This window comes from Silene latifolia, chromosome 3, assembly GCF_048544455.1.
Source record: "Silene latifolia isolate original U9 population chromosome 3, ASM4854445v1, whole genome shotgun sequence".
In the NCBI taxonomy this organism is placed as follows: Eukaryota; Viridiplantae; Streptophyta; class Magnoliopsida; order Caryophyllales; family Caryophyllaceae; genus Silene; species Silene latifolia.
In genome coordinates, this window is record NC_133528.1 from 122,350,175 (window position 1) to 122,377,364 (window position 27,190).

Consider the following 27,190-nt stretch of genomic DNA (forward strand, 5'->3'; position numbering starts at 1 on the left):
TATACTCCTTGCATAACATGTTCATTAATTTGCACGTATATGAAATTCAATTGCTTTTTGCATGCATACATTCGGGTTAGTGGTTGGTGTCACATGCAGGGAGCTGCTTACATTCCCTTTTCTTCCATTTTACCCATTAAACTCCACATTTAGCCAAATTTGCCTTTTGACTCTTAACTACATCCAAAATTTAGCCTGCCTTGTCAAGCTAGTTTAGTGTATGTTTTTGCGGTATATAATTTATCGTGCCGAGTTTGGTTTGTATTGTTTTGATTTGGAGTTGGTAATTTATGAAGGAGAAGAAGGATGAAAAAAGGAAGTTAAAAGGAAAAAAGAATTCAAAATAACTCAGAAAAAGAAAAGAAAAAAGCCGTAAAAAAAGAAGAAAGAAAAAGAATGAAAAAATGATGAAAAAAGAGTTTGTTTGATGAGACGGTTTCGCTCCTATGCTTTATTTATATCTATTGAGGAGTTATTGTCTGGTTGAGTGAGTTTGTATGCCAAATGAAGGGTACTTGTGCTTAATTTTATTGGAGTAAGAATCGGATTTGTTTTGTATGGTTTCGTTACGTAGCTAGCTTTACTATTTCCTCACAATTCCATAAATGTTTTGCCTTTTTCTTACCCTTTGCCTCACTAAACCATACTTTTGTACGCTCTCGGCTGTGACAGATCTTATTTGGTTGGAATGTATGGATGGTAGTTAGAATTGTCTATCATATTAGTTGCATGCATGTTCATGAGAGAAGAGTGACCCGTGAGAGTCCATCATCAAAGGTCTTGCAAGGTCGACGGTTCAGCTTTGTTATAAACATCTTACAACTCGTTTGCATTTGACTCTTTTGCTATAAGTGTTAGTTTGCTGCATTAAATTGGTTTAGGTGGATGATTTGTAGCTAGCTCTAAGCTTTACTCCGTTCCATTAGTTTTGCATATAGTTTGCTTGGGGATAAGCAAAGGTTTGGTTTGGGGAGATTTGATACGTGCATTTTATATAGGTATTTCGTACTTCATTTGCACGCATTTCTATGCATTTTGTGTAGTGTTTAGCTACAAATGTCCCCCGAATAGGCTACTTTGGCTTGTCTTGTATTATTTGCAGGTATGAACTGGAAATGAGCATAATTAAGCTTAAAACATGTCCCTATGCATTCGTTTAGGAGATGAGTTGAGTCGGAGCTTGGAAACTACTAATTGTGATGCGCAAAGAAGTAATATAGCTAGGCGAGCAAAAGAAGAACTTCAAATTACTAGTGCCTATTTTGAAGAGCCATATCTCGAGTTCTACAACTGATTTTCAGGTGATTCCAATTGGAAATTAAAGCTTGTCCTCTTAGCTTTCAACGCCACCGGAAACGCTCAGTATTCCCAAATAACGAAGAAATGGTAGCCGTTTGAAGTTCAGTGCGCGAAGCAGGAATTATGCGCTGGAAACCACTCTATCGAGTAGAATAGTATTCGATCGAGTAGTTTAAGTTCTCGATCGAATGGATTATTTTAGATAGTGTTCGATCGAGTAAATTGATCGAGTACCTAAAGTACTCGATCGAGAGGTTTTAGCTTGGATTTGTTCGATCGAGTTATATAAAAGTCCTCGATCGAGTATTTAGCTATTATACACGGGTTTCTTAATTCGTGTTAGGTTTATTTTATGCTAATAATTACTTCCCTATATAAAGGAAGTCGCCATTAGGTTAATAATTATCTCATACACTCTTAAACAATGTTTTTTCTCTCTTAATTGCTGCTACTTTTTTCTTGCCTCTCTTTACTCCGGATCTTAACCTGTAATTCTCTCTTTACTCTCTTTAATTTGCAATGGTTATTATTTCTTCATCTCTTGTTCTTGCTTTATTTGTATTTATGCATAGCTAATTCCCTAATGCTAGGATTAGGGGAGTCATGGTAGTATAACAATGATGCGATAGTTGGTTAGGAGATTTAATGTGAGAATTGTTTCATTAAAAATTTAATTTTAATCGTTTGGTTGAATGCATGCAATTGAACTAGTTAATCTGGTTAAGTTCAATCCTAGATCGAAAGATTGGAATGAATAGACCTGCTATGACAATAGACTACACTAGTTAGGGCGAAAGCTAAGATAGTTGTATTTTAGGGCGGATAGCGGACCGGAAGGACCTTTCCTTTACCCTTCTCACATTAGATCGACTGACCTACCTTTAGCTGACTTGTGCATCTATCATGATAACCTGACATCCTGGCATTTTTCTCTCTATTTGATTTCTCTCTTTTTGCATCCCTTGCCTTACCTTCATTAGTTTAGTAAGAACACTCAAACCCCCAAATTGTGACCCTAGACAGATTGAATTGACAAGTAGATAGTGACCGCCTCCCTGTGGAGATCGACCCTACTTACCGTTGACTTCTGTTAGTAGTACTTAGGTATTTATTTTTGGTACTAAAACGACGGTATCCGGAAGTTCACCGATGTTGGAGACTCGTACTTCAATGCTCTTAAAAGATTGATGAAACTAGGTAAGCTCCAACCCATAGGACCTACACCTGACCCAGAGAAGAAGTCTAAATTCTGGGATGAGAATGCATACTGCAAGTACCATAGAGGTAAGGGGCATGATACAGAGAAATGCTTCAAACTAAAACATGTCATTCAGTATATGATTGAAGATGGGCACCTGCCCAAACCTCCTGCAGGTAAGCCCAACAATATTCAGAATCCTCTTGTAATTCTGATGATCACGGATGAGGAATCCACCTTGTCCTCGTACCTCATTTGTCCATCCGAAGATGAGGTCAATACAATGGAAAATGAGGAGAGTTATTCTATAATCTCCCCTACTATCGCTGATTTTGACGCATGGATAAAGAGTGTAAGTAGACAAGTCTCAGAGCTAAAAGCTGTAGTAGCATCCCAACACAACCCAAGCACTATATCTAGGGAAGGTGGGCCATTGGTTCCAATCTTATCTCAAGAATCCACAATGCAAGAAGTGATCGCAGTGACCGACAATCTGGTCGAGCAAATAATCAACATAGAAGCTGAAATCATAAGCTTGAGAGAACTCCATACCATCAATGGAATATGGACAGATAGCGATGAAGATGTCTACCTCTAGGATCTTCCTTTGATCAAAAGTGCCGAAAGTCTTACGGAGGAGATCATTACCATGATACTTCGGGACGACCATCTCAACCTTACAACATTGATCACTTACACTAACTCAAACCAGCAGAAAGGAGGGAGAAAGTCGATCAAATGGACCAACAGTCAAGGAAGGCTCCTCAAGCTGACAACCGGAGAAGGAGAGATGTTCAAAGAAGAACCCGAAGATGATGAATTCGAGTCAGAGTCAGAATCAGAGTCGGAGTCAGAGTCTAAGTCTAGAGAAGTCGCTAGAGAGTCTTCTCCTATCGTCACTCCCCACCCCTCTGTTTCTCCTAGCATAGCATCACCTAATAACAGTAGCTTGGGGAATGTCCCAGCAACTGTCCCTTTACCGCCACTGACTAATGAGCAGATGACTTCTTTGTTTCAGCTATTTTCAAACTTTAATATGAATAAATCTGATTCTGCTTACTCCTTGTGTTATTCTGAATGCAATTTTATTTACGATGATAATGAGGATGATCCTGACCTAGACTCAATTGAATTACCTCCCTACATAATCAAAGAAATACTAGAAGAGGAGGAAGGGGCACCAGTTATAAAAGACACCGAACCTATCAACGTAGGAACGGAATTTGAACCCCAAGAACTTTGGATCGGGACGACCCTAGACCCAATTGAAAGGGCCAATTTCATCAACCTCCTACACGAGTTCAAAGACGTCTTTCCTTGGTCCTACAAGGACATGCCAGGGATCAACAAGAATATCGCAGAGCATCGCATTCCAATCAAGCCAGGTTTCAAGCCCGTAAAGCAGAAGCTTCGTTGGATGAGGACAGAATGGGCTCTTAAGATTAAAGAAGAAGTCGAAAAGCAATTCAAAGCCGGATTCATCAAAGTTTCCGAGTATTCAGACTGGGTGGCTATAATAGTCCCCGTACCCAAAAAGGATGGGTGAATCCGGGTTTGTGTTGATTTCAGAGACTTGAACAAAGCGAGTCCTAAGGACGATTTCCCTCTACCACACATCGACATATTGGTAGATAATACAGCAGATCACGCGTTATTATCCTTCATGGACGGGTATGCCGGGTATAACCAGATCAAAATGGCCGTAGAAGATATGCACAAGACAGCCTCCATCACTCATTGGGGCACATACTGCTATACTGTTATGCCATTTAGGCTAATCAATGTTGGGGCTACATACCAACGCACTGCAACTAATTTCCTACATGACATGATGTATAAAAAAGTGGAGGTGTACGTGGATGATATGATTGTCAAGTCTAAAGACAGGGAAGGGCACATCGATAACCTTCCCAAGTTCTTCCTCAGATTGCGCAAATACAACATGACGCTCAATCCTTAGAAATGTGCATTTGGAGTGACATCAGGCAAGCTTCTGGGATACGTTGTCAGCCAGAGGGGGATAGAAATTGATCCATCCAAAATCAAAGCCTTAATCGAGATGCCACAACCCCAAACAGAAAAGGAGGTCAGAGGATTCTTGGGCAAGGTCCAATATATAAGTCAATTCATATCGAAACTCATTATTATATGCGAACCTATCTTCAAAAAGCTCAAGAAAATGGACCATACCATATGGGACGATGACTGTCAAAAGGCATTTGACAGGATAAAGGAGATATTGGCTAAGCCACCCGTGTTAATGCCTCCCCAACGAGATCAACCTCTTGGTTTATATCTCACAGTCACTGATCAGCCATGGGGGCTATGCTCGCGCAGACTGTCGGAAAAGAAGAAAGATATATCTACTACCTTAGTAATAAGTTCTTGGAGTACGAGTGTAAGTATACACCTCTCGAGAAAACATGTCTCGCTCTTGTGTGGGCAACAAAGAAGCTACGCCATTATATGCTTAGCTACTATGTCAAGGTGTATTCTAAAATGGATCCCGTCAAATACCTCTTCGAGAAATCCATTATCAATGGACGCTTAGCGAGATGGACCTTAATGCTCTCAGAGTTTGACCTCAAATACGTACCCTTGAAAGTCATAAAGGGGCGTGCTGTGGCTGAATTCTTCGCAGACAATCCGATCAACGATACGCAAGCAATAGACACATGGTCCTTTCCAGATGAGGATATTCTACAGACCAATACGGATTCTTGGGATCTTTACTTCGATGGGGCATCCAATTTGAGAGGATTCGGGATATGAGTGTTGCTCATTTGTCCTGAAGGCGAGCATACACCACTTTCTGTCAAACTCGACTTCGAGGTGACAAATAATGCAGCAGAATATGAAGCTTGTCTCATTGGTCTACAAGCAGCAGTGAGCTTAGGCATCAAGAACCTTCGAGTTCACGGGGACTCATCCTTAATCATTAACCAAATCTCTGGATCCTGGAAAATCCGAAGTGAAAATCTAGCACCCTATCAGGCTAGGATAGATCAGGTTGCCCAATTCCTCGATCAGGTTACCTATTTACACCTGCCTCGAGAAGAAAATCAATTTGCGTACGCTCTTGCAAAACTAGCATCCTTGATTAATATGCCAGAGGACGTGGTTTAAATGCCCTTGTGCATCGAACGGTGGTCAGAGCCAGCCTATGTACACCTCCATATTGTATATTTGATTTTGCATGGCTCCCCTAACCCTTAGACTAGGAGATTTAGCTACTCATATTAAGGTGTAAATTGTAAACTATATTGTAAGAAATGCTAAACATAATTGTATGATTTATATAAACTAGGTGATATAACATGTAGAGGAAAATTATGCTAATGAATAAAGTATCTAATTATAAGCTATGTGTAAACTAAATAGAAATGTAAAAATATAAACTAGAAATACCTTAATAGTAGAGAACTTGTATGGAAGAACAATTAACCAAATACTTGAAAATGAATTAAGAACTACAAGTTTGAAGAACTACAAGCTTAACAATGTTGTAAACTAAAGATGAAAACTATTGAGAGAGATTATAATGCTTAAGGCTATGTAAGGAAATGAGACGTAAAAATGAGGTGCCCTAAGCCTTGGAATGCCTCTCCTATTTATAGGAGAGGGAGAAGAAACGTAAGAATTCTGGGAGCATGCAGCCCCGATCGGGGTTGGGAGCCCCGATCGGGGTCGTGTGATTTCCGGGTTTTCTCCTTAAATTCTTGATTAATTGCTTAAGGAATCCCAATGCTCGTGCTTTAATGCTCCTTAATCATCCGACAATTCTCTAAAGTCTTAGCATCCTAAGCTTCTTGGTATCCAATGCTTGCACCCTAATATGGACCTTCATTTTGGGCTTGATTTCGCATTAGGCTTCAATTGTAATTCTCACATCAATCCATCAAATCTTCATGCAAACACCCATTCAAATACTTCCGTGGTAGTCCAATTTTAGATCTTGTTTAGCTTAGTGGACTTGGTGTACAAAATGATAGGAAAAAGCCTCTAAGTGCTTAGATTCCTACAAAAACGTGTTAAGACAAGCAAATACACTAGAACAACAAATATTAGCTCATAACACTATGATAAGTGCTAAATAACAAATAAAATGGAGCTAATATAGGGGATGGAAGTATATAAAATATGTACTTATCAAACTCCCCCAAGCTAAACTCTTGTTTGTCCTCAAGCAAGAAACCATATCCCAACAATTGCAATATCCAAACAAGCTATGCACAATGATTTAAAAACCCGAATCAACATGGGAAAGGGACAAAGTAAAACATGGATGAGATTTTCATGACGGCGTAGCATGGAAAACTTGAAATGAACCTTTAAGCTCTTGCATGATCTTTTGACTTAAGGACTCTCATGAGGCACTCAACTCTTTTGTATGTGAAAGGAAAATTTTGTGATTGAACACTCAACTATCCTCAACTTATAATAATGTGCCCGCAATCTAATATGGTAAACATGTCAAATCTAGTAAGCCAAAACAATCAAAAGTAAGCATGATAAAGAAGCCAAATGGGTAGGAAGAAAGCAAATAAACATGGGTAAGAAAGGGGAATAAAAGAATTATGGTAATGTGGAGCTAAGTCAAGCTAGCAACTACCAAAATGTAAAGGTGCTCAATCCCAATTCTAACCCAATTTTCCAATTCAAACCATAAGAAAATTCTCCAAAATAATATGAATAATGCTTAAGAATTTCTCACATCTTTTCTTGTTCTTTTTTTTTTTTTTTTTTTCAATTCAATGCATACTTCTTCTTTTTTCATGCTTTTTATTTTCTTTTTCTTTCTTCATTTTTTCATTTTTTCTTCATTCCCATTTTTTTCTCATTTCAAATCTACAATTTTTCATTTTTTTTCTTTCTTGAGCATTAAGACCAAGCTCACATGACTTCCAACAATAGACCATATCCCAATGAGCACCCAAACATTATCCAACTAAGCTACTAGCTCAACAAGGGTAGGCAATTTCAATGATGTAGCTAGGGATAAATTTTGTGAAGGGGTCAAAAAGGCTAATATATCATGTGAATGGCTCCAAAATGCTATAACAAATAAATGCATGCTTACCAAGAGATGACATGAGAACCATACTTGTGCGTTTTTATGAACACACATTATAAGGAGACACCTACACTCACCTAAGAGAGACCGGATATGGATGCATCGGTCAAAAGGAGGCTCTACCTTACCATTTTGTAGCTTGCCACAAGTCAAGATCAAGCATATTCGGTTCATTCTCCATCTCCCACCTACTATGTCAAGACATCCCCATGTAGCTAATATCCCATCATGAAAGAACAAATCATTCGCAATAAGCCATTATTAGGATAAGCAAAGAGGAAAATAGGCTACAAGCAAGCACAAAGCAAATATTTCTCTCAAAAATTTTCAAATTTTCTACACTACATGCAAACTACACTATATGCAAATGCAATCTCCCTCCAAGCTAAACATCATATTGTCCTCAATGTGCCAACAATTCAAATTACCCAATCAAACCATAAAAATGGCTCAAAGCACAAAACAAGAAGGACTAGAGGTTATGTTTAATGGGTTGCAAGACCTAAACTAAAATGCAAGGCAATTAAAAACTGACTAGACTTACTAGCCTCCCCCAAGCTAGCATGAATTCGGGGGAACGATGTTTGGTTGTGATTTTGAGTGAAGAGTAACGAAGAAAAGAGAGAGAAGAGAGGAGGAAAGTACCGTAGGGTTGTAGAAGAAGGATAAAATGAATCTCTTTATTTTCTCTTACCCGTGTAAAACAGCAGCCAAGAAAACACAATCCCACATCCCTGATCATGGCTGGCAACCCCGATCGGGGTTGACTACTCCTTCGGGGTTTGACTCTTTTCCGCGTTGATTTAATTTCCTTCTCGTTTCTTAAAAACCATGTCCCCTAACGGGGATCTTGCATGGGGAAGCGTGTCAGATTCTCCTTTCTTCATTTTCACCTATAAATCACAAAAAGTAACATCGTCAAGTCGAGTATTTTATGAAAAATAATAAATTGCAGAAAAATAAAAACAAATAAAAAGCTTGGGTTGCCTCCCAAGAAGCACTGGTTTAACGTCCCACACGACGTAAGAAGCTATTTGATTCAAGTTTCGTCATTGAGCTTGCCACCAACCAAGCTCCATTTCATAGCTCCTTTTGCATTCCGCAACCATTTGAAATTTTTCAAATAAAATTTCCCTTTCTTTTTGGCACTCTTAGCATTAGTGCCCTTAGCATCGTCACCTACAAAACAACCAACACCAATACCGTCCTCCAACGAATCTATTAGTAAGGAGCCAAGTGTAGTAGAGGCAAGAGAAGAGTCCACAGTGCTAAATAAATAACAAGACTCTTGTAACATTGGGCTTCTAATGGTGTTGTTTTTGCTAAAGGAAACCCAGTTATCACCCATTTCCAACGTCAACCTCCTGTTTTTCACATCAATTAGCGCACCCGCGGTGCGTAAAAATGGCCTACCCAATATAATTGGGGTTTGCGAGTCCTCGGCCATATCAAGTATGAGGAAGTCAACGGGTATGAAAACTTGCCAACTTTGACGGGTACATCTTCTAAGACACATAAGGGTCGCTTTAAAGAACGGTCCGCCATTTGCAATGTGATACTCGTGCATTTTAAAGCACCCATGTTAAGTTTTTCACAAAGGGAGTAGGGTATGACACTCACACTAGCACCTAGGTCGCAAAGGGCCTTATCAACGGTATATGTGCCTATAGTGCAAGGAATAGAATAGCTACTGGGGTCCTTAAGTTTCGGGGGAGACTTATTTTCTAAGAGTGCACTACACTCTTCGATGAAAGCAATGGTCTCAACCTCATTGAAGCATCGCTTATTTGAGAGAATCTCCTTCATAAACTTTGAATAAGAAGGGACTTGGGTAAGCAATTCCATAAACGGGATGGTGACTTGTCAATTCTTACACATTTCCATGAACTTACCGAACTTACCTTCTTCCTTGTGCTTTGCTAAGCGATGGGGAAATGGTACTTGAACAACTTCCTTGAGAGGAGCATCCTCCACATCTTTCACTTTCTCTTTCTCATTGGGAACACTCACCTTCTTTGAAACAGCATCACTCTCCTTAGCATTAGGAGAGACTTCTTCAACAAACACCTTGTCACTTCCTTTGGGTATAGGGGACTCAACATTCTTGGCATCAAGCTTGCTCTTCCTCTTTAGCATCAACAATCGATGAGGAAATGGCACACGATCCTTAACAAGAGGCTCTTCACTAGCCTTCTTTTTATCATTTCCCCCAATCTTGGCCTTTTTAACAACCACCTCATCATCCAAAGTCATGGATGGCCCATCATAGCTTGTACCACTTCTCAAGGAGATATAATTGACGGTCTCGTGTGGTTGCTCACCTTGGGGAGGTAGTTGACCGTTCTTCCTTTGAGAGTTAGAAGCGGCTAATTGAGCCACTTGTTGTTCCAACATCTTGACCGCGGTACTATGAGCTTGATCATTATTTTGAATTTGAGCCGATAATTCCCTTTACATTTGTACTATCAAGCCCTCAAGCTTACCTCCTCCATGATTGTTTTGTTGGCCATTTTGTAGTGGATTTTGTTGGTAATTGTTTTGTGGGGGCCTTTGTTGATTTTGATAACCCGGTGGAGGGATATACTTTTGTTGGTGAGGGACATAGGCATTTTGTTGTGGTGGGGGTTGAGGGTTAAGCACATTGTTGCTAGTGTAAGACAAGTTCGGATGGAATTTTGTATTTGGGTTATAAGTGTTGGAAAATGTACACAGTGGATATGAACTTTGTCTAAACGCTTGAAAAGCATTTACCTCTTCAATAGGAGCTCGGAAATGAGCGGCATAATGACCCGCACCTCCACAACCATAACAAACAACGATTTGACTTGTTGAAGACACGACATTGAGTTGTTGAATGGAATCTTTAGCATCTCTTTCCGCCAATTGTTGTTGGAGTAAGGCAATTTGAGCTAGCAAGACGGAGTTGTCGGAGGATTCTTCTTTACCTTTGAGTGGCACACTTCGGGAATTGACATATTGGGCATCATGGACCGCCATAGATTCGATCGTGGTATGAGCAATATCGGTGTCAATTTGATCAAACCGCCCGTTGTTGGCGGAATCAAGAATCCTTCGGGACTCGGCACAACATCCATTGTAGAATGTTATTGCTAGAAACCAATCATCTAGCCCATGATGTGGGCATTGTCTTTGAAGCTCTTTGTACCTCTCCCAAGCTTCATATAAGCTCTCAAGTGCTTGTTGATGGAATCCGATGATTTGGCTCCTCAAAGTTTGAGTTTTCTCCGGTGGAAAAAACTTTTGATAGAAAGCAAAAGCCAAAGTCTTCCAATTGGTGATTCCCATGGCGGTGCGGTCAAGGCTATTGATCCAAAGTTTGGCCTTGTCCTTCAAAGAGAAAGGGAAAAGTATTTCCCTTATTTGGGCTTGAGTGACACCCGTTTGACGGATCATGGAGCAATAGTCACAAAAATTTTGCACATGCAAATTGGGATCCTCCAAAGGACTTCCCCCAAATTGCTTCCTCTCCACAAGGCTAATGAAAGCCGGTTTGATCTCTAAGTCCGGCGCGGTCATTTGAGTGGTTGTGATACCGGCCGGAAGTATGGCCACGATGGGCTTTGAGTGATCGGAAAGTTTCACCATCTTTTTGGTAGTAAATGGTGGTGGTGGTGGATATGATGAACTTCAAACCTCCTCCTCTTCAAGGGCTTCTAGATCGTCTAAGTAAGACTTTCTAGCACTTTCAGCTTGTACGGGAGAAGAGGCCTCTTTCACTTCCTTCCAAACACGTCGTCTTCTCCTAAATGTTCTCTCGGGATCGGAATTCAGTGAAAGCAATTCTTCCTTACGAGAGGACCTGGGCATAAGACAACAATTTCTAGAGAAATGATAAGTAACGGTCTCAAGCAACAAGTGTTCCTCAAGACAAAAGAAAACAAGATAAAAATCGACAATTCAAAACGCAATAAAACCGAATCCCCAGCAACGGTGCAAAAATTTGGTAGGCTTGTCGTGTACCTATGCAAAGATAATTACCCTAAACAACAAGTTAATGTAGCAATAGGGGTCGAACACAAGGAAACGGGAATTACGTTGTGAAATGCTATGGAAAGATTCTTATCAAGGTCGATTTCGTTTTTGGTTTGGTTTGTTTGTTTGATGACTAATAAAAACTATGGTGTGAATTATATAATTAATAGGGAGTCTAAGGGGTTCGAGTCACACATGTAAAACTAAACATATGATCATGATAAATTCGGTACTAAAAACATTGTCAATTATTTAGGCTTAGAGATACCCACCTTGCGGCATTAGTATCAACCATAAACCGGGTACTAGAGAAACTCTCGTCCATGACTAGATCGTCCTACTACACATGCTTTGTCTAATTCGGTTCCATGCCTCTCGGATTTTAGAACGAATGAACACACTTAATCTATGAATAAGGCCTTAAACAAAGATTAAACATTATGGTGCAAACATGTGATAGAAACAATTGAACAATATTATTTATCAACCTATTTTAACATATTATATATTTGATTTTGCATGGCTCCCCTAACCCTTAGACTAGGATATTTAACTACTCATATTAAGGTGTAAATTATAAACTATATTGTAAGAAATGCTAAACATAATTGTATGATTTATATAAACTAGGTGATATAACATGTAGAGGAAAATTATGCTAATGAAATATGAATAAAGTATCTAATTATAAGCTATGTATAAACTAAATAGAAATGTAAAAGTATAAACTAGAAATACCTTAATAGTATAAAACTTGTATGGAAGAACGATTAACCAAATTTTTGAAAATGAATTAAGAACTAAAAGTTTGAAGAACTACAAGCTTAACAATGTTGTAAACTAAAGATGAAAACTATTGAGAGAGATTATAATGCTTAAGACTATGTAAGGAAATGAGACATAAAAATGAAGTGCCCTAAGCCTTGTAATGCCTCTCCTATTTATAGGAGAGGGAGAAGAAACGTAAGAATCCTGGGAGCATGCATCCCCGATCGGGGTTGGGAGCCCCGATCGGGGTCGTGTGATTTCCGGGTTTTCTCCTTAAATTCTTGATTAATTGCTTAAGGAATCCCAATTCTCGTGCTTTAATGCTCCTTAATCATCCGGTAATTCTCTAAATTCTTAGCATCCTAAGCTTCTTGGTATCCAATGCTTGCACCCTAATATGGCCCTTCATTTTGGGCTTGATTTTGCATTAGGCTTCAATTCTAATTCTCACTTCAATCCATCAAATCTTCATGCAAACACCCATTCAAATACTTCCGTGCTAGTCCAATATTAGATCTTGTTTAGCTTAGTGGACTTGGTGTACAAAATGATAGGAAAAAGCCTCTAAGTGCTTAGATTCCTACAAAAACGTGTTAAGACAAGCAAATACACTAGAACAACAAATATTAACTCATAACACTATGATAAGTGCTAAATAACAAATAAAATGGAGCTAATATAGGGGATGAAAGTATATAAAATATGCACTTATCACCTATTCTGCATGCTTCTAATCACATAATTACAAAGCAATCACATGACTACGACACAAAACTTGTAAACGTATCCACCATACTCATAGTACCCTTACTCTATTTCAAGCTTGGCTACCGCATCATTATCCATGGAAACTCATCCCTTGTTATCCACATGAGTTTATCTATCATGCATAATCATCACAATTATTCACCACAATGATATCCCCTATACATTGCATTCATCATGTAAAAACACATTTAATCATGATATATGAAAGCATGTTCAAATTCAAGAGAGATTTTGGAATGAGGACACTTACTCGTCCAAAGCCAACCTTCTATTGTACTTATACCGGGTTCATTTTATTAGACACTCCCAAGTTCATTTTGGTTCATTGGTTCAGTTTCCAAAATCGTCGCTCTGATAATACTTTTTAACATCCCCTCTTACCCGGCCAAGGTAATCGGTAATGTCACCATCTCGGTTTCCCGATGCAGTGAATCGAAATTCTAATTAAGTAACATTTTATTAAAATACATGTTTAGTGAATTACATAAATGAATTATACAATACAAAATGTCTTAACTACTACTATCTTCAAATAAAATCAACATCTACTATCTCATGAATACTCGACTTGACTCCAAAGTCCAAGGCTCGGCTCGTGTCCTGCTCGATACCAAGTCCAAACCTGTACTCAAACTGCTCCCCATATGACCGAAAATATCATATGGGTCATCACATGCCACCCAATTAAAGAAGGCAACAATTTATATACAATCAACACGCGTCAGTTACAATAATACAAATGCTCACTAGATGACATGTGATTATGAATATGCAATACAATAATGTAACACATGAGTCACAAGCCTTCATCCACCGCAACTCCATAGGCACACACACACACACACACACACACACACACACACACACACACACACACACACACACACACACACACACACACACACACACACACACATATATAACTTGGTGACGGCATCGCAACACCATCACCAAACACCTGGATCGCAGCCCGTAAAACAGGTACTCGAGACTCGCCCATGGTACCAAGCCCGGGAGCTAACCGGACCCCTGCCAGACATCGTGACATCATACGAGTCCCTCATAAAGTCATAAACGTGCACGTCCTCCTTGGAGTGGAAAACTCCAAGGAGCGACCCGAGCGCAAGACGGTCACCCGAACCGCCTTACGTCTCCTCAACAACAACTCAACACACAATAACTCCGCCAACCATCCACCATCATCCACCCATCATCACATATATCACAATATGCAACACAATATGCCAAATATGCAACCTCCTCATAGAATATGAATCTCAACATACAAGAACACATGTACCAACACTCACTCATTCTCATGTTATAATGCACTTCCACCAACAACGTAAAACTAACAATAATCACCCATTATCATGTTATAATTTAAATCTATCAACAATATGAGACCATCAACAATTTCCCTTCTACATTTTATAATGCAAACCCCACAATTTCAACAAACCTTTGCACAATTACCCAACAACATGTTAATATGCAATCACAACAATCATGTGGTACTAACCACAACAATAGTGACATATGTAAGCATTCATATTATTAAAACCGAGTAAGAAAATCCTACCTTTTAACAAACTCCATAAAGGCAACCAAATTGCTAGAAGTACTACTCCTATAGTTAGCCAAGTAATTCCTATCACAATCATGTCCTACAACATTATAATACATCTAATTACTTATTACAACCTTCTAACTACCCAAAAACCCCCCAATAAATTTACGCAAATAACAAAACCCCTAATTTCCACTACTACAAATGAGCACTTGGGCCACGGCTTAATTCGTGGCACAAGTGCTAAATTTCCGTGGCTAAATCATTTTGCCACGGGAATACCTACCGTGACGCAAGTGGCCGTGGCGAAGAGATAGCCACGGGAAAAACAAGAACGTGACTATTATTGAATTTTTGGCCACGGAGTCTCTCGTGGCTAATAACTCCCATGGCCAAAAAAATTTCCCGTGGCCAAAAATAATTCCCGTGGCAAACAATATATATGAAAATTAAATAAACAAAACGTAAAATAATTTTTTTTTCCACAATGAATATTTTATCATATATGGAACCGTGACAATCTAGGTACTTGTTTTGCTAGTTAACTTGATTCATTTGAACGTTAACATGTTTTCACCAATCATGCATTCATTTGCATCGGAGAGGCTTCCCAGAAGGTCACCCATCCCAACACTACTCTCACCTGAGCACGCTTAACCATAGAGTTCTTTTGATGTGCTACCGAAATTGAAAGTTAACTTTGTTGATATAATTAGCGCTTTGAATCCTTTTACGTTTATTTTTTCTTTCAAAATTTACCTTTAATACTATTTAATTAAAAAAATGTTACATGATTTACAAATTTTTGCGAGAAGAACATTATTTTGGCCAAAACAATCAAATTTTTGATGTTAACCTCCCGACTATAATTTTGACGTCATTTTTTTGTTGTTGAAGTCAGCAAAACCGTTTTCTCCAAAAAGTAAACTTAATCTTGTTTTCCTAACATTTTTTTTTATTTCTTTAGTTTATCAACATTCTTATTTTTATTTCTCGTGTACTCATTTTTTCGTATATTTTTCTATGCAAATTCTTTAATATGACCGTCGTACTTGCGATATGAAAAATGTGACCATTTTTTTGTAAAATAATGACATCTTTTTATAACTAATGGTCTTTTTCCTCCCCAAAGTGGTCACTATTAACAAAAAAGTAGTCACTTTTTACCCAAAAAACACAAAAAAGACCGTCGTCAAACAGAATCGCTTATTTTCCTAAGCTGATTTCTCTTTGTTACTGTATAATTTATCGTTTCTTTTCTCAAACATTTCACATTATTTGCACTTGTGACTTCAAATTATTATAATTTCTATATTTTCTCTGCTATGCGCTCATTTTAAATGAAAAAAATTCACCATATTGAATTTTTATATTGATAATTTTTCCAATATATTTTTTTTAATTGATTTGTGGGAGATCATTTTTTTACTTCCATTTTTAAGCGCACTTATTTTATTTAATCAATGTTTTAATCTAATTTGTGTTTCTTTTTCACTCCTAAAAAAATTTCCCAATTTTTTTTTCTCAACAAGTTAAATTCTATATCAAACTCAAATTTTTCTATAAATATCTTACAAATAAAGCTGTAAATCTAATTTTGGATGAAACGGTTTGACAATATATTAATTTTAGATTTCTCTAAGATATATGGTAAATAAATTATTTATATAATTTAATATGCTATGTCTTTAAATGTGATACGATCATTTAAGATTGTTATTCAAGATTATAAAGTTTTAATTTAAAAAGTAAAAGAAATTCACGACTTTATTAAACAAAATTATATATTAAAACAAATTTTTTAAATTATCAATGTTTATAAACACCTACAAAACATAATTTTGATTTGTAAAAAAAAAATCAAAAAATTTAGACGATAAACTTTTCTTTGCTTACATATAAGTTTATAAAATTTTACAAAATTTTATTAATGTAAATAAAACAATAAAAAATACTAATTAAATTAATCAAAGTGTTTCCAAAATTTTATATTGAAATGTATTTTTATATTATTTTTATTTGATTAAATTTCATTCAAATTTTGTATTTTTTGTATAATCAAGCAATTTTTAGGTTTGTCTTAAAATGAAAATATCTTAATTTAAGTCGGAAAAGATACTCGCCACAGGTGTTTGTTTGTTCGTGGCTAAAAATTGTTTTTGCCATGGGACATTTCGTGGCTAAGTAAAACTTCGTCAGGGGTGTGACATAGCTCGTGGCTAAAATGATTATTTGCCATGGGTGTAGCCTAATTCGTGGCGCGAGTGATTTTTTGCCACGGGAAAAGTTATCCCGTGGCATAAATTTTTTTCCAAAATAATAAATAAGTTTTTCCTGTGGCTAAGCAGAATTTAGCCACAAATTATAAATTCTCGTGGCATAATTCGTGGCGCAAGTGACAATTTGTTGTAGTGTTCCCCCAATTCTAAGGTTTAGATAACAAATAAAAGGATTAAAAAAATAATTAAAGACTCGCAATTTGAAAATGGCAAAGGAAAGGTGAAGTATGATGCTATATCCTCAAATCCCAAGTTAAATGTTCATAAAGGGTGATAGGAAATGTTTCGAGAGTTTAAGAGAGTTAGAAAGTGTTTAGGGTTTGTAAAAATGAAGAAGAAACCTAAAAAGTAAGTATATATAGCAAGGCCCAACACACGGAGCCCAACACGCGAAAACTAGGTCTGGGCCCGTACACTCGGTCGAGTGCTCGAAGGCACTCGGCCAAGTGGCTGTGCACTTTGTAAAAATGAAGAAGAAAGCTGAAAAGAAAGTATATATAGCAAGGCCCAACACACAGAGCCCAACATGCGAAAACTAAGTTTGGGCCCGTACACTTGGTCGAGTGCTCGAAGGCACTCGGTCAAGTGCACAGCCACTCGGACGAGTGACACACAACCAAAATCTGGGGATAAGCTCAGGAGAAGCTCGGTCGAGTGAGTGCCACTCAGTCGAGTAGTCTGCCGTACTCGGCCGAGTACATAGCTATAATTTAAGGGGTATTACAGTGCATTGATCACTAGCTTAACTTGGTTTTGTCGCCCTTCTTAGGGCCTTTGATTATGGAATGTGTGCCATGTTTACGGTAACGGGTTAGTCGACCTTTGGTTACGGTCTGTGTGCCTTGTTTCGAGTCTCGAATGCTAATTAGGTATCGCTTGTCAAATAAGAAAAGTACATCCCGAGAGTCTGGATCCAGGGTTTAACTTAGGGGTGTAAAATAATCGTAGCCCTACCAAAAGGTTTGAGGCTTGTCTAGTTCCGTCTGCCTTGTACATGTCATTTACCATGAGTTTTGTGTCTTGGTTTGTGTGTATGTAATGTGAGTTACCCTCGAGCCTCATGCAAAGTTTATACTCGAAACGTAACCGTGTTGCATTAGAAAACATTATTCCAAGGATTTCGCATTTATTTTAATTTTCTTCTATCTTGCTTACTTTGATGTCGTTTGGTCTTATTGATCACTACAGAGTGAGATGCAAGCCTCTTAGAATCAATATGATTGGCGGGAGTTGACCTTTGTTTAATATTGATGTTAAATGTACTCTTCTTTCTCTTGGTACTCATATGACTTATATATGTTGGTATATGTATTGTGTTGTTATCATATTGTTATATATGTCCCATGATGAGTATATTAGATTAAAGTTGTGTTATTAAATATGATTTAGCTTCGTGGCATGTAATGACTTATTCATGTCTTCTATCGTTTATTCTTTATTTATGGTTCTCACGTGATTCATGTGGTAAGTTATTTACTTGCTTCTTACTTTATTGCTTAGTTATGATGTAATATGGTTGGGAGAACTTCGCTTTACTTCCTATTGACTATGCCATTCATTTTTTTAATGAATGAACAAGTTGAGGTCAATGCATACATGGGTTCGATGGGTGAGCTAGTGTGAGTTGTACATACAATGATTGATCCTTCAAGTTGTAGTTTAGATTTGATTATTGCATTTGTAATTGTGAGTTTTGAGGGTTCAAGATTCCTTGTATTCATTTAAATTTTATTTTGTATAAAACTTTTCCAATTTTATATTTTGGTTTTATAATTTAGTGACTTCGCTGTTTTATTATTAAATTTGTTAAAATCTTGCATTTTCCACTGCAGTGGCGGTGTTTATTTTATTCTATAACCGCGGAGGTTCACACTTGATGGTCAATAACTCAATCCTTAGGAAAGTCTCAAAACTTATCGAGAAGGTAGAAGCCTCTTGGCGCTAATGCCTTCTGATACAATTATTAATTGCCTATGTTTTTCTTACTATTCAGGATAAATATGTGGTATTGTTGAATACGTCTGACTTAATGTCAACAAGAGAATAATGCAGAGATAATATTAATTTGGTTGATGTTAGTCTAGAGCATAATAACATCATTCAAACAAAAATGGACATCTGAACTATAATACCCCATAGTTTATAAGACCTATACTCGGTCGAGTAAACTGAGTACTCGACCGAGTAGAGCTTACTCGACCGAGTGAAAGACCGAGTTAGACATGTAATGTTATGAAACATTCTGATGTTGAGTCACTCGACCGAGTGGCGGTTCACTCGACCGAGTGCCATGTCACTGTCCAGCTTTTTGCATAGGATTGTGGTAGGTGGCCTATTACTTTCTAATCCTTATTTTTCAAATTTCCTCCCCGAAAAACACTCCCACCTTATCCCTTCTACTCTCTAGAAATATCTCTAAACATCACAAACACTATCCACAAAGATCTACCTCTCACATTTGAAGATTTATCTTCAATTTTTTGTTCTTGCTCATTTGTTAGCATTTGTAAGTTTATCCTTAACCTTTCTCCCTTATTCTTATTCAGTAAATCTTAATTTCTCTAGTAGGTTATCTTATAATTAATTAGGATTCTGACTAATTAAGTGGAGGTAATTAAGGGGGTTAATTAGTATTATTAGTTGTTGTAGAATGTTTTGTGATAGTTATTATGTAATTTATGTAGGATGAGACGGTTTTATGAGATGGATACTTGGTGGTTTTGAGTGGCTTATAGAATATGCTAAAAGGTAGGTTAATCCTACTCAGTTTAAATAAGCATATATGGTTGCATGTGTCATTATTGTATCGTTGTTGCATTATAATATGATTTTGAGGATTATGAGTGTTGGCTTCATAATGTTGTTGGGTATTCTTTGTGACATGGTATTGAGTAGTGGTGTTGGTCTCATATGAACATTGTAGTTGCACGATAACATGATAGTTAGCATTCATTTTTAGACTCATAATATGTGGAGGTTGCATCTTGGCTGATATTGAGGTCAGGCGACTTGAAGAGTCGGTATGGTTATGAGTACATGTATTCGGGTCATATTGGTGAATCATGTTAATGTGAAAGAGTTACAATTTATATTCATTGTGATGCATATTGTGATATATGTGATTATTGATAGAATTATGGTGGTGATACTTGGTTGATTGAGGAGACATAAGGCGGTTGGGAGATCGTCTTACGCTTGAGTCGTCTATTGGAGCTTCCCATACCAAGAGGGATGTGCCCATTAATGACTTGAGTTCGGAGGGACCCATGTGGTTATGGCACGACGTCTCGTAGGGGATCCGATTGGCTTCCAAACTCGGTACCACGGGCGTGTCCCAAGTACTTATTTGTGACGTGTACTGTCGTGGGTGTTTCCCTGGCACCGATGTGATTGTGGGTGCGGCTGGGTATGTCCCGGTACCGGTGTGGTGTTGTATAGTAATGGTTTATGCATTTCATTGGCATATTGTATACTTACATATTGCATCGTGTTTTATGTTTACTTATTGAAACTGACGTATTTGGGTTGTGTGTAAATTCTCACCTATTTCTGGGGTGGCATGTGTCGATCCATATGATATTTTCAATCATATGGAAAGTAGGCTGAGAACAGGTTGGTTTAGTGTCACGCGGGAGACGGGTGATGGGACATGTCGTCGGGTCTCCCAATCAAACACATTTATATTCTCAACAAACAACTAGTTAGTGGTAAGTCGAGGTCGATCCATGAGACGGTGTGTTTTGGTTTCTATGTCTATCTATCTCAATTTATGCTAGTGTCACAATTTGTTTGGGCTTGTAGTTGTGTCTAGACTAATGCAAGCAATAAGGTAAAACAAGCAATAAAAGGAAGGATGTAAACAAATGATTAAAAGTGCTAGGATATCATGGGTTCATAGGGGATTCATGGGAGTTGATCATACAAACATGTTCTCTACTAGATTCAAGCACTTATTGTTGTGATGGGTTCGAGTTAGTGTATATCTTACAATCCCTAAGAAGGTTTGGGTCCCGGAGCCGAATCGATTAGATTGTACAACACCTACAAGTCGACTTAATCCTCCCTATCCAACTATATGCATGGTCTAATGAGACTCGAGTTGGTTTATGTCTTACAAGTCTCATTGAAAAGATAAGTGATGGGTAAAAAATGCAAGGATTCATATGCTCGCATTTCATCAAACATAACATGTGCATAAGTTGAGATCACAACAAGCAAGCAAATTAATTATGAAATCATATTAGATTAAGCATGAATCAATCCCCATGTTGGTTTCCCCTAATTCCTCATTAACCCTAGCTAAGAGACTACTCACTCATTATCAAGTTTAACATGCTAACAAGGTTGTCAATCATATTAACAAGGCAAAACATGATGAACAAGTAAGAAAGATTAACAATAATTAAAATAAGGATTAAGAGAATTATACCTATGGAGATTCCAAAATAATAATGCAAAGAATAATAGAAGTACTTGATGATTGATGGAAGGTTGTCAATCTCCCAATAAACCCAAATGATCTTCTAATTACACAATAATAAACTTGAATTACTCAATAATACACTTGAACAATAATTAAGGAAAGATTAATGTGTAATTTTGTGGAAAGATTAATGGATAATCTATTCTAATCTACTCCTAATCTAATCTAAGGAAAGTTGATTTAATCTAAGAAAGCTTGATGGTTTCATTATTACAAATGGAGTATATATAGTAGTGCATCATTAGGTTAAGCAAGGGTAGATTAGTAAATAACAATGCTAATTGTTGAGTTGAGGAAATGCTCTTCGAAGGGAGATGCTAGTCTCCTTTTTTGTGGTCTCCAGAAAATATGCTCATCTTGAGCGTCTAGGTCGAGGGACGGTTGGTACTGGAGAGGAATCCGAGCGGATTGGTCTCGGGACGCTCGGATCACAAGACCTCAAGACGAGCGTCGTGAGCACGGGATGCTCGGATCACAAGGCTTCAAGTCGAGCATCCTGGGGAGGGGGGGGGGGGACGAGCGTCTTGTCTCAGGGGACGAGCGTCTTGAGTCTCGGGACGAGCGGATTGGCGGACAGCTTCTCTGTTTGAGCTCGGATTGTAAAACGGACGTCATTTTATCATCCGGACTCCTATTGGAGTGATTCAAAAGCCTAGATCATTTGATTTTTCGACGCCGTTTTATCTAGCATACTTTCAGAGCTAAAGTAGCAACCCTTGGTTTGGTTCCGAGCAATTTCTTCATGCAATGACTTCCTTCTCGTCATCCTTGCTCTTAAGCCTATGATCCTTCTATATACTCTTTATTCCTACATCTTTGGCATCATTCTTGCCTTTCTCTTCATATTAGTCTAACCAATATCATCAAAAAGCTTCCAAATATGCACGAGAGACGGGAATTTCCACCTAATTATCTTCCTTCCTACAAAACATACGAAATGCATTAGTAAAGCAAAATAGAAAGTATTTGACGGATAAAATGGCTATGGAATGTTATAATAGTATGCAAAATAGGCTCATTTAGGGGACTAAATGTGCGCAAATAGTATTCACTTCAAATATCCCCAAACCGAACCTTTACTCGTCCCGAGTAAAGAGGTGACAAAAACTAGGACCCTTATTCAAACTAACCTACTAATATAGCCGATGTGAGACAATTAGTGGGTCTCACTCCACCCCTTCAACTCACAACAAGACAATCATGAGGTAAGTTGCCTTCTTGCAAGGCAAGGTGGGTCTTGCCAAAATGGCGACACATCCAAGCATTAAAGCACACAAAATCAAGTAATGGATGCATCTACAAAAGAATAGCCACTTTCCTCATCTAAGTGGCGGAAATTATCTAAAGGGGAAGCAATTCAAGCGTACACATTTCATTATAGATATGGTTTCATCAAACTACTAAGTATAGAAGGATACCAATAAATCACCTCCAAGTTGTGTCAAGCTAGAGTACCTTTGTCCTTAATCGTTAAATGCTTTTGTCAAGAATAAACTCCCTATGGTGTTAGAAACACTGGAAGATCGCGGAATTCCCCTTCTTGCCTATACAAGAAGAAGGGTCATCCCCTCTCTACCATGCACAAAAGTGGATATGATGGAAAAGGGATCAATAGTATTTGAGTTTCATTTGGGAGTTTGATTTTGTTGTTGTTTTTCCCTCCAAATTGTGGCATTTGACATTTTGATAATATTTCTTTTTGCCATTTCTTTTGATGTTTGGCATTTCAATACTTGACAATTTTTCAACTTTTTCTTGCATTTTCTTTTGAACATTTTCAAAGCTACCCCATTTGTAGTAAGGGTGCTTATATTTGAAGCATTAGGAGTCTATTTTTGCTCCTCTTTTCTTTTGATGCAATTGCAAACTTTTTCTTTTCTTTTCATTTCTTGAACTCAAATTTTGAACAATTTTTGTGCCCATTCCCTTTGATAACAAAATGTGGTAGAACATGGATGATGGTTGTATGGTTTCAAGGGTCACCTTGGAATAAACGGTAGCCAAGGAGTTATCGCACCACAAGGTACTTTTGACTAGGCCTTAATCCATGGGTCAAAGGATACTAGCATGACACATCCTAGGGTGTTTTACAAGCATTCTAACAAGCAAAGTCTTAAGAAGAAGAAGTATCTACAAGGGCCTTATATACACTTATCAAGCTTCCCAAATAGTTGTTTTCACAAAATCTTTTCCTAAATGCAACTATATGCCATGATGCAACTATCATTTATACAACCTAATGCATATACTTCTACCAACTAGTATGCCAAATAATCTAAATGCAATCCTATAATCACATTGTTTATACCGCATCAATCAAAATAAAGGCACATAGTCATCAACATAAAGAGGAAAAAGGAGACTAGAAAGATCATACCATGCGGTCTTCATAATCCTCATGTCTCGGATGTGGCGTAGTCGATCAATGTGAAAACGGACAAACAACAAAGAAGTATATACAATATATACAATTCTATACTAAAAAGGAATGGACATGTTTTTGGATTTTGAAATTTTAAAATTTTTATGGGTTTTGTTTTTATGAAATTAAAGAACATATTTTTGGGATTTTTCAAAAATTTTCAATTTTTATGCATTTTGGAATATAAATTCCCATCCCCCACTTTATTTTGGACATTGTCCTCAATGTACATGTAGGAGTAGGAATGAAAAAGAAATACATGTTTTTGGATTTTTAAAGTTTTATGGAAATTGAGGTACAAATGCAATGATATGAATGCATGCTCTAACTAGATGCAATTCTATATGACATATATAACAAATGAATGCAATCTAAACTACACTAAATGATGCATGTTTTCTATTAAACTATGGTCACCTATGATCAAACCTCCCCAAACCGATTTAAACACTATTTCTAGTGTAGAAATGAATAGGTTTGGTCATTAGTGATTATGCATGAATTCTAGTCTATATGCAACTATCTACATGAACCATGTGAGATATATTACAATGCAAGCTATACTATATGAACTAACTAATATAAATTCAATATGAAATATAATACAAATGCAAGCTAAATGTATATATATATATATATATATATATATATATATATATATATATATATATATATATATATATAACTAAATGCAAGTGTAAATGTAATGCAAAGTGAAAGGAAAGGATATCTTACAAATGGTGGTTTGAGATAGGACTCCACCAAACTAGTTTGAATTGTTGAAGTTCTTTTGCTTTGTCCATAGAGCTCAAGGCTCTTAGAAGAAGATCAAAAACTTGTGAACAAGCTCCAAATAAGCATAAGTATGGGTTGCTCCATTTGAACGTGAAATTTGGCCAAGGAAGTTTGTCATATATCCTTTCTTTCACCTTGTCTTTGGCACTAGAGCTTTCCCAATGCTTCAAACCAATAAGCCCATGATTCTCGTCAACACTAGGTATGAAGTATGGTTCATATTCGTCCGAAGACTTCCACTTACCACCTTCTCCTTCAATTTCCCAATGCTTCAAACTAATAAGCCATAGTGAAGCACTCAACCGAGTGCTAGCAGGCACTAGGCTAAGTACTCCACACTCGACCGAGTGGTACGGGTCACTCGACCGAGTGGACTCATTTCCAGAATCTGAAAACTTTCTGGAAAGCGAGCCACTCAACCGAGTGTCCGAGCACTTGACCGAGTGGACTCGGCACTGGACCTAGTGACATTCTGGGCTGAAAATTTCACGAGAATCCTACTTTTTACCCTATCTTATCTTCTTCTTATCTTCACCTCTCTTCATATCTTCAACTTTTTACGACATCAAAACCCCAAAAAAAACCTCCATTATCATTCTTTATTGCTTGGAATCAAGTTTCTTACTCCATTTTACTCCTTCAATCATCACTAATTTAACCACGTGAGTGTGTTCATCTTCCTTCATTTTTCCCCAATTTGATTTTCCCTTAGATCTACACTAATTCCTACAAGTTTAATGAATTATTTACATGTTTTGTTTAATTCATGGTAGTAATTAAGTTTCTACATCACTAATGTTGTTAAAAATCAAATTTTTATGTTGAATTCTTGTCCATCTTTGATGAACTCGAAAATTTTGTTCTTGAGTCAATAATTGGATTTTTGGTGCTTGTTCTTGGATTTAATTGATCAACAAAGGCCTAACCTTTGTTGTTAGTGATAGACCTTGTCTTGAATGTGAAAATTTTGTCTTAAAATTCCGTCTTAAAATGGCCACAAGGTTTCTCAATTTTGTGTCGCAAATACTAAAGTTTGATTTTATTCTCTGGACATGATTTAAGTGGCTCACATAATGGTAAATTCTTCACTATGATGTCTTGTGAAGACTTGCATTGAGAAAATTTTTGTCTTAAAAACTCTCAAAATTTCAATCGTGGGTAGTAAGCATGCCCGGATTTCGTTTTCGTGCTTAGACTTTTAATTTGAATGTCTCTTGGCACTTAAATTCTTGTCGATAATTGTTATGTTAATTCAAACTAGGAAACTTGTGTTAAAATCGCCTAAATTTTTTTACGGTGTAATGGCATACCAAAAATTTTAATTGTGAGTTCACTCTAGAAATAATGAAGTCAAAAAGTTTAGTAATTATTTCTCCTCATTTAATTGGAATTAGATGTGACATAATTTCACAAAGACTTCATTTTTCGGAAAGCTTGTGTTTAAGTTAACATTGTTTTGTTCAAATCTAAGGACGCCATACTAGAATTTATTTCCAATTGCAGTTTAACAATTTAAGGTGTTGGAAAAAAAATTTCCATTTTCTAAGTTGCTTTGATCCTTATCTCTTCCATTCGGTGTCTTGTTGTGTGAATCGGTCATGTGGCATGTCGAGGCCATCAAGAACCCTCTGAAGCGACCGTGGAAGACGACCAAGGACCGGTAGCATCTTCCGTGATTGAAGTCCCGGAGTATACGGACATCAAGTTTGAGTGTGAGCCCTAAGAGAACGCCTTCCTTGTCCTAGTCTTAGCCCTACGGTCCCGACAAGGTGTGTAGAATTGCATATGTAGTCGTTAAGTGTGGGAATTTGAAAGTACTAGAAAAGGTTTAGCTTATACCAAGTCTTGAGTTAAGTTGATTGTACGAGGTAACCTATGTATGATGAGTGGTGTGTACTCAAGGTTGGATACATAGCGATTTCTTGGACTCATAGTTAGAGAATGAGGTTTGAAGGGCACGTGAGAGTGACCCTTATTGAGCATGATTCGGGGATTCTGGCTAGCATATGGTTGAGTTTGGATTTGTGGAACTATGAGGGAACAGTTGGGGTAAGGAAGAGTTAAAAAGGGAGTGTATACATGAGTTGTTGAAAGTGGTTGGAGGGTGTGAGATTAGACTTAAGGAATGCTATGAACCGAATAGATGGTGACACGGATTTACGAGATTAGAATACGAAAAAGCACTAGAACGAGAGAAGAGTTGGGGACTATGCAAACATTTAATAAGGAATTTGTTACAAGTTCGGGATAAACTCTTATAACAAGGTCGTGTTATCGGCCGTGATGTAAGAGGGATGAGTTTTAGCTATAATAATTAGGATATATAATTACGGATTTTGTACTACCAAGCTTGGTTTTTGCGGTTATGAGATTAAGAGTGTGATATATAATGCATATGGATTCAATCATGTTGTTAATATATTTTCATCACTTGTGTTATACTCCCTCCGTACCACACCAAAGGTAACGCAGGGAAAAATGGAGTATTTAAGAAAGTGGAAAAAGTAAGGGTAAAGAGGGAATAAATAGGTGGGATATGTA

The 27,190-nt window shown here is 37.4% G+C and overlaps 1 non-coding gene across 1 annotated transcript; it reads left to right on the forward strand.

Moving 5' to 3' along the window:
- Positions 1–10,698: 10,698 nt before the first annotated feature.
- LOC141650014 (small nucleolar RNA R71) lies at positions 10,699–10,805 on the forward strand. Its single transcript, XR_012546079.1, has one exon. It is a non-coding gene; the product is annotated as a small nucleolar RNA R71 (small nucleolar RNA).
- The last annotated feature ends 16,385 nt before the right edge of the window (positions 10,806–27,190 follow it).